The following is a 9,175-nucleotide window of genomic DNA, read 5'->3' as shown; positions in this document are numbered from 1 at the left end:
TAAAAAAAAAAAAAAAAAAAAAAAAAAAAAGTAGGAGGTTCTTCTCTCTCAATATACATAAATGTATTAAAAATATGTATGCTTGGCCGGGCGCAGTGGCTCACGCCTATAATTCAAGCACGATGGGAGGCCAAGGCGGGTGGATCACGAGGTCAGGAGTTCGAGACCAAGCTGATCAACATGGTGAAAACCTGTCTCTACTTAAAAAAAAAAAAAAAAAAATTAGCTTGGCATGGCAGTGCACACCTGTAATCCTAGCTACTCAGGAGGCTGAGGCAGGAGAATCCCCTGAACCTGGGAGGCGGAAGTTTCAGTGAGCTGAGCTCCTGCCACGCCTAGGTGACAGAGCAAAACTATGTCTCAAAAAAATAAAATAAAAAAAGAAGCCCAGGCGCAGTGGCTCACACCTGTAATCCCAGCACTTTGGGAGGCCAAGGAGGACGGATCACCTGAGGTTGAAGTTTGAGGCCAGCTTGATCAACATGAAGAAACCCCAACTCTACTAAAAGTACAAAATTAGCCAGGCATGGTGGCATATGTCTGTAATCCCAGCTACTCAGGAGGTTGAGGCAGAATAATCACTTGAACCCGGGAGGTGGAGGTTGTGGTGAGTCAAGATCATGCCACTGCACTCCAGCCTGGGCAACAAGAGTGAAACTCCTTCTCAAAAACAAAACAAAACTAACACACACACACACATACACACACACACACTTTAGTATGGAGACAATCAACACTAAAGCCACCCAAATTACCAAAATCATTTCCATCTTTGTTGGTAACTCATACAGAGCTCCCAAATCGATTTTAAAGACCTTTCAACTTCACTGTGATTACACATACCTTGTTTCATGTCTAACATTTCTTCCATCCCATGCTCAAAAAATATTCATGGGAAGTAGGGCAGACAAATACCACCTTGGAAATCAATTGAGCACTGTTTACATGTTACAAGTACCTAACATTCGGTTTCTGTTCAAACTAAAATTCATGCAAAAGAAAGTTTTGCTTTCTCATTACTATCTTCTCTTCCTGGAAATGTAGTTTCACTTAAAATATTATGAAAAAGTTCAGTCCCTAAGAACTGTAGTGGAACAGGGATACAGCTCATGTACATAAAATGTGCCTCAGATAAAAACATATTCACTCAAATACAACTATTTGCGGTTAAAAGGCTCTCACAATTATTGTAGGTGAGGTAGCCATATCCCTACAACAGCATTATAAATGAATCCAACACCTAAACAAGTAACAATCAATACTTAGTATCTAGCTGTGCCTAGCATGTTAAGGATGCTGGAATATAAGATCTAGTTCCAAAACTCCTACTTAAGGGCCTGGCATGTATGATCTGTATACCCCCCACTTCCTAACATTCCTCAGATGACATGGTTTCATATCCAAATATTACCATGTTGTCCCACAACTGATTCCAGTTTGTCCTTCCTCAGTGGACACACTGAATTTAATGCAATTTTCCAAATGTGGTCTAATAAAGAACTACTTAGACACTATCCCAAAATTTCTCTTTTTGGAAATCATATCACATGTTGATTCAGGGTGAGCTCAGAGTCACTAAGCCTTTAAGTCATTTTCCAGAAATGATTTTTCAGCTGCAAGATATCCTCCACCATCTTGCATTTATGTAACTACTGCTCTATTTCTACTCCCCCTTTTATTTAAAATTCAAGTACAGAATTTCAAACCACCTTTTGAAATCACTTCAGATATATTTCTGTCACTTGGAGAAAGAATTTATTTTCAAACTGTTCTGCAGAGCCACTTGAGAGAGCAGCACAAACTCATCATCCTTTTCAAAAGCCCAAGCCTTCTTGACTCAAACTACTTATCTAACTAACTACCAAGCAGATCAATGGTCCTTGGAAGGACAGACGTGTTTTACTTAAAACACAATTGTATTTAAAAAAAAAAATTAATCCTTATATTTATGGTCAAAATCCAATTGATGCCTGGCCCAGTGACGCATGCCTGTAATTTTAGCACTTTGGGAGGCCGAGGCGGGCAGATCACCTGAGGTCAAGAGTTTGAGACGAGCCTGGCCAACATGGCAAAACCTCATCTCTACTAAAAAAAAAAAAAAATACAAAAATTGGCTGGGCGTGGTGGCAGGCACCTGTAATCCCAGGTACTCGGGAGGCTGAGGCAGGAGAATAGCTTGAACCTGGGAGGCAGAGGTTGCAGTGAGCCCAAGATCGCACCATTGCACTCTAGCCTGGGCGACAGAGCGAAACTCCATCTCAGAAAAAAACAAAAAACAAAAATACAATTGACCATAAATGCAAGCATTCATTTGGTTTTCCACCTTTGTCAAAATCCGAGACCGGCTGGGCGCAGTGACTCATGCCTGTAATCCCAGCACTTTGGGAGGCCGAGGCAGGCAGGTCACTTGAGGTCAGGAGTTCAAGACCAGCCTGACCAACATGGTGAAACCCCGCCTCTACTAAAATACAAAAAATTAGCTGAGTGTGATGGTGAGCGCCTGTAGTCCCAGCTACATGGGAAGCTGAGGCAGGGGAATCCCTTGAGCCCAGGAGGTGGAGGTTAAAGTGAGCCAAGATCATGCCACTGCACTCCAGCCTGACGACAGAGCAAGACTTCATCTAAAAAAATATATTAAAAAAAAAACAAAAAACATAAAACAAACAAAAAAAGTGAATATAAGTCCCTTGTTGGACGTATGACTTGCAAATATTTTCTCCCATTTTGTAGGTTTTCTTTTCACTTTTTTATTGAATTTTTTTTTTTTTTTTTAGATGGAGTCTCCCTCTATTGCCCAGGCTGGAATGCAATGGTGTCATCTCAGCTCACTGCAACCTCCACCTCCCAGGTTCAAGTGATTATCCTGCCTCAGCCTCCTGAGGGTTTCACCATGTTGGTCAGGGTGGTCTCGAACTCCTGACCTCATGATCCACCCACCTTGGTCTCCTCAAGTGCTGGAATTATAGGCGTGAGCCACTGCGCCCAGCTGAACTCTTATTTTTGTTTTGTCGCTTGTACTTCGTGTGTCATGTCTGAGCAGGTTTTGCCTAACCCAAGGTCACAAAGGGTTTTCTTGTAAGGGTTTTCTAGTTTTAGCTCTATGTAGGTCTATGATCCATTATGATTTAATTTTTATGAAGTGTGAAATAATGTCCAACTTTATTTATTTCGAGATAGGATTTCATTTTGTCACTCAGGCTGGAGTATAGTAGTGCAAGCTTGACTCACTGTAGCCTCAACCTCCTAGGTTCAAGTGATCTGCCCACCTCAGCCTCCTGAGTAGCTGGGATGGGATCTCCCTATGTTGTCCAGACTGGTCTCAAACTCCTGGGCTCAAGCAATCCACTCAACTAGGCCTCTGGAAAGTATTGGGATTACAGGTGTGAGCCACCACACCTGGTCCAACTTTATTCTTTTGCATGTGGCTATCTAGATGTCCTAGTACCATTTGTTGAAAAGATTATTCTTATTGTGCCACTGCACTCCAGCCTGGGCAACAAGAGTGAAATTCTATCAAAAAAAAAAAAAAAGACTATTCTTTCCCACTGAATTGTCCTGGCACCCTTGTCAAAAACCAATTAATCATAAACATAAGGATTCATTTCCGGACTCTCAATTTTACTCTACTGACCTGTCTGTCTCTCCTTATGTCAATACCACAGTCTTAATTACTGTTGCCATAGCACATTTTTAAATCAAAAAAATGTGAGTCCTCCAACTTTCTCCTTTTCAAAATAGTTTTGGCTATTCTGATTATATGTCCATATGAATTTTGGAATCAGCATGCCAATTTCTGCAAAAAGACCATCTGGGATTTTGACAGAGTGTGTGCTGAATGTGTAGATCAATTTGGAGAATATTGCCATCTTAACAATAGTGAGTCTTCCAATTCTATGAACATGAAATGTCTTTTCACAATGTTTCACAGTTTTCTGAATACAAGTTTTATAATGGCTTTTCTTAAATTTATTCCTGGCTAATAAACTATATTAACAAAATATAAATGTAACAAAATATATTACTTTGATGCTACTGGAAATGAAATTACTTAGGATTCATTTTCACTTGTTAACAATTTCATTTTCTTACTGTTCATTGCTACTGTACAGAAATATAGCTCATTTCTTTTTTGTGTAGATAGGTATTGTGTGAGCGCATGTGCGTGCATGCGTGCGTGTGTGTTGGAGTCTTGCTCTTTTGCCCAAGCTGGAGTGCAGTGGTACGATCTCGGCTCACTGCAACCTCTGCCTACTGGGTTCAATCAATTCTCCTGCCTCAGCCTCCCCGTAGCTGGGATCACAGGCGCACACCACCACACCCAGCTAATACTTTTTTTTACTCTACTAAAAAGTAGAGACGAGGTTTTGCCATGTTGGCCAGGATGGTCTCCAACGCCTGACCTCAAATGATCTGTTGCCTTGGTTTCCCAAAGTGCTGGGATTACAGGTGTGAGCCACCATGCCTGGTCTCATTTTGTATATTGATCTTGTATCCTGCAATCTTGCTAAATTCATTTATTAGCTCTAATGGGTTTTTAGTGGAATCCTTAGGTTTTCCTATTTAAAATTATATCATCTGCAAAAAGAGATGATTTTACCTGTTTATCAATTTAGATGCCTGGTGTTTCATTTTCTTGCCTAATTGCTCTGTCTAGAACGTCTAGTACAATGGTAAATAAAATGGTGAGAGTGGACAGCCTTATCTTGGTTCCTCACCTTAAGAAGAAAGCATTCAGTCTTGCACCTTTAAGCATGATGTTATCTGTAAATTTTCATAGATGCCCTTTATCGTACTGAGGAAATTTTCTACTTTGTTGACTATTTTTATAATGAGAGGGTGTTGGATTTTATTGACTTGTGTCTACTGAGATTTTCCCATCTTAAAAGAATGGGAAAAGTTCCTGAGAACTGACCCCATGTGAGCCTGCACTCCCTTATCCCTCAACCAGGCCTCCAGACTGAGTCTTTACTCTGCTGAGAAGACACCATGCTTTTCCAGATTAGATGACACTGCATTTGATGACTCTTAGGTAAAAAGTAACAGAAGAGTTAACCAAATAAGTTTAACAATTCAGGATACCAAACCCAGGAGGCTACAAAATGAACCAGAAACCACATCTGATTTGTTCTCCATTTTATCTTCAGTGCTTTGCACACTGCTAACCAGAGTGGACACTTTGTACTTGCTAAGTGAATAAACATGCTCTTTCACACTTCCTCTTCAATCTCCATTCTCTTCACCACATAAGCAGGAACAATAATTTTAAAAATCAGTTTATCAAATATTAACAATAAAGCCCAAGAATAAAATTATGTATCACAGCTCTGCTAACCTAGAAATTGAGATCAGTCTCATCCCTTCTACATCTCATTCAAAGGCACAGAAAACCAAACTGATCATCATTAGGGAGACACACTTCATTTACTAGTGTTACGTTTGAACAAAACTTCATTGCCAACAAAATCCAGTCAAAAGAGCCACGCTTTCAACAGTCACTAAAGGGGAGATGTAGAAATCCTTGATGAACAAGCCATATACTGATAAAGACAGCCAAAAATACCAAGAAATAACGCCACCCATAAAGTGTTTTAGACAAAGCAATGGGCCTGACTTGTGCTCTGAATGCCTCTGAACAGTTACTGGTGGAAAGCAGAGCTCAGGTGAAATATGAAACATGTTTACTATTTTACTCTTTTCTCTGGAGATCATCTTCTCCTGAGTAAAACGGAGACAGAAACAGAATAGAGGGCAGCTATGGTATCTCTAGATTAATACTTTGCCAATGCTTCATACTCTACCCCATCCCTGAAGAAATCAAATCAGAGACCCCTTTATGACATGTACTCTATTAAGTGGCTCTCAAGTTATTAAGTAAAGTAAATCAGTAAATACTCATTTCAATTCTAAGGTCTTAAATTTATAGAAAAGAATATCCACATGTGCACTGGGTACTCTCCTAAAAAGCAGGGGTGATGTTCCTCTGGGGAGAATGGTTATTTTACTGTTTAAAAATTTTAAAGATAGGCCGGGTGTGGTGGCTCACACCTGTAATCCCAGCACTTTGGGAGGCCGAGGTGGGTGGATCATGAGGTCAGGAGCTCAAGATCAGCCTGGCCAACACAGTGAAACCCCATCTCTACTAAAAATACAAAAAATTAGCCAGGCGTGGTGGTTTGCGCCTGTAATACCAGCTACTCAGGAGGCTGAGGCAGGAGAATTGCTTGAACCCAGGAGGTGGAGGCTGCAGTGAGCCAAGATCATGTCACTGCACTCCAGCTCGACAAAGCAAGACTCCACCTCAAAAAAAAAAAAATAAAATAAATTTTTTTTTTTAAAGATACCAGCTGGGCGTGGTGACTCAAACTTGTAATCCCAGCACTTTGGAAAGCTAAGGAAGTAGGCTTTCTTGAGCCCAGAAGTTCAAAACCAGCCTGGACAACATGGCAAGACCCCATCTCTATGAAAAAATAAATAAATAAATAAATTAGCCAGGGCCAGGCGCAGGGGCTCACGCCTGTAACTCCAGCACTTTGGGAGGCCAAAGGGGGTGAATTCAAGGGGTAGCCAGCCTGGCTAACGCGGTAAAACCCCATCTCTATTAAAAATACAAAAATTAGTTGGGTGTGGTAGCATACTACCATAATTCCAGCTACTTGGGAGGCTGAGGCAGGATAACTGCTTGAACATGGAAGGCAGAGATTGTGGTGATCCGAGATTGCCACTGTACTCCAGCCTGGGTGAGAGAATGAGACTCTGTCTCAAAAAATTAGCTGGGTGTGGTGGTGAACACCTGTAGTCCCAGCTACTCGAGAGGCTGAGGCAAGAAGATTGCTTAAGCCCAGGAAGTCAAGGCTGCAGTGAGCTGTGATTACATTACTGCAACTCAGCCTGGGTGATAGAGCAAGACCCTGTCTCAAAAAAACAAAACAATAAAATAAAAATATAGTAAACGTCTGCAACCAGGTGCAGTGGCTCACGCCTGTAATCCCAGCACTTTGGGAGGCCGAGGCAGGCGGGTCACCTGAGGTCAGGAGTTCAAGACCAGCCTGGCCAACATGGTGAAATCCCATCTATACCAAAAATACAAAAATTAGCTGGGCGTGGTGGCGGGCACCTATAGTCCCAGCTACTCAGGAGGCTGAGGCAAGAGAATCATCTGAGCCTGGAAGACGGAGGTTGCAGTGAGCTGAGATTGTGCCACTGCACTCCAGCTTGGGCAACAGATAGAGACTCTGTCTCCAAAAAAAAAAAAAAAAAAAAACTAATGTTGGACACATGGATTACTTTTCTAAGTAGCCATTAAGAAGTTTCCCTCCTGGCCACGGTAGTTTGTGTCTATGGTCCCACCTACTTGAGCCCAGGAGTTCAAGGCTACACTGAGCTATCACTGTCACTGCGCTCCAGCCTGAGCAACAGAGAAAGACAGATCTATACTTAAAGTAAGTTTCCCCAAGAATAAGCTCTGAAGTAGTTTAAAGTACAGCAATTAGGGAATGGCAAGCCCAGCATAACACTGCCAATGTGATAAATACTGGACCAGCTCTTATCTACAGAGGTTCAATTCCAAGTCCTCCAAAAACTCAATCTCTGTTCTTCCTTTTCTAGTCTTTCTTGGGATGATAAACAAGTACATTAAGTCATCTGTATCTCAGAAAATTCATACTAAACCGCAAAGAAAAAAAAAATGCTTTTTCTGTTACCTTTAATGTGAGAAAAAGGGTAATTCCTTTCTTTTCTCTTTTTTTTTTTTTTTTTTTTTTTTGAGACAGAGTCTTACTCTGTTGTCCAGGCTGGAGTGCAGTGGCACATGATCTCAGCTCAACCTTCACCTCTTGGGTTCAAGTGATTCTCCTGCCTCAGCCTCCCAAGTAGCTGGGATCACAGCTGCATGCTACCACACCCAGCTAATTTTTATATTTTTAGTAGAGATGGGGTTTCACCATATTGGCCAGGCTGGTCTTGAACCACTGACCTCAAGTGATCCACCTGCCTCGGCCTCCCAAAATGCTGGGATTACTAGGTGTGAGCCACCGTGCCCAGCCTAGGGTAATTTCTTTCTAACAGTGCTGCTATTCACTTTGGATGTTTTGGACTCCCAGTTGTAAAACAGACCTGTTCGGACAGAGCTTAGTCTCTGAAAGTCCCCAGATGCCCCTATTCTGTTGAGTGGGTATGGGGAATATGGGCTCCCATCTATCCAGCAGGGAGCCCATCCTACCTCTTCTTGACTTACTTCCTTTCAAGCCCAAGTATCAGTTAATAAATAACGAAAGATGCTTTTCTGGACTCCGGTTTAGCCATTGCTAACTGCTTTCTTCTCCTCACAAAGTATCACTACCCTGGAATTGGGTGGAATTGGGTGGATCAGTTCCTTCTCGCTGCCACCAGTAGGTAAGAAGCTGAAAAAAACATAACCGCTGCCAAACAAGTGTTAAGGCTCCCTAAATGAGAGAAATTTACCAAAACTAAGGCCCCTACTGAATAAACCGCAAACCCTTATTTGGGGCATGTGTTTTTACCTCTATTTTTCACCAGTAAAATGATTATTTGGAACATATCACTGACAAAAAAAAAAAAAAAAGTAAAAGCTATGCATGAATAGAGTGGGACATTCCTTTCTACTACTTCAGCCATGTCCTAAAAAAACTTGAATTAGGTAGTAAAAAAAAAAACTCTGCTTTTAAAGGAGAATCACCCCCTACCCACACAAACACATACACTGTCATTCCACCACCTTTGAAATTAACTGTAGAAATTGTTTAAGATTCATATAATCTACTCCCTTTTTTAAAAACAAGCCAATCTGCCTGAAAATTGGTATCAACTGTCCAAAAACTTGGTCACTTACCTTCTGACTGTACTTAAACTTATCACTTGCATCTGAGACAATCCAAATTCAGGCAGCACCAACCTCACTTGGAAATGAGAGGTTCCAGAACAAGCCAGAGCTCAGCTACAGAATCGTACTGGGGTGAGGGACACTGTGCTACTGGCTTCTTTCCATCAGAACCAGCAAGAGATCACATTTCCTTCCCTCTTTTCAGCAAGTGAATTCGTTTCTGCTCCTATCATATAGCAAACTCCACTCCTTCCATCATTTACTTTTTAAAGGAACAGGACCACATTACTTCTAAGTAACTTGAAGAGGTGGAGAAAATTCATGAGAAATGTATTT

The 9,175-nt window shown here is 41.4% G+C and overlaps 1 protein-coding gene across 2 annotated transcripts in view; it reads right to left on the bottom strand.

Annotated features, from left to right (window-relative positions):
* THRAP3 (thyroid hormone receptor associated protein 3) overlaps nucleotides 1–9,175 on the bottom strand; it is an 81,531-nt gene that overhangs the window by 29,010 nt on the left and 43,346 nt on the right. The window lies entirely within an intron of this gene.

Source organism: Sapajus apella, unplaced genomic scaffold, assembly GCF_009761245.1.
Source record: "Sapajus apella isolate SASKATOON/1434 unplaced genomic scaffold, GSC_monkey_1.0 scaffold62, whole genome shotgun sequence".
In the NCBI taxonomy this organism is placed as follows: Eukaryota; Metazoa; Chordata; class Mammalia; order Primates; family Cebidae; genus Sapajus; species Sapajus apella.
The sequence above is the reverse complement of the archived record's forward strand: the minus strand, read 5'-3'. Positions and strand labels throughout refer to the sequence as shown.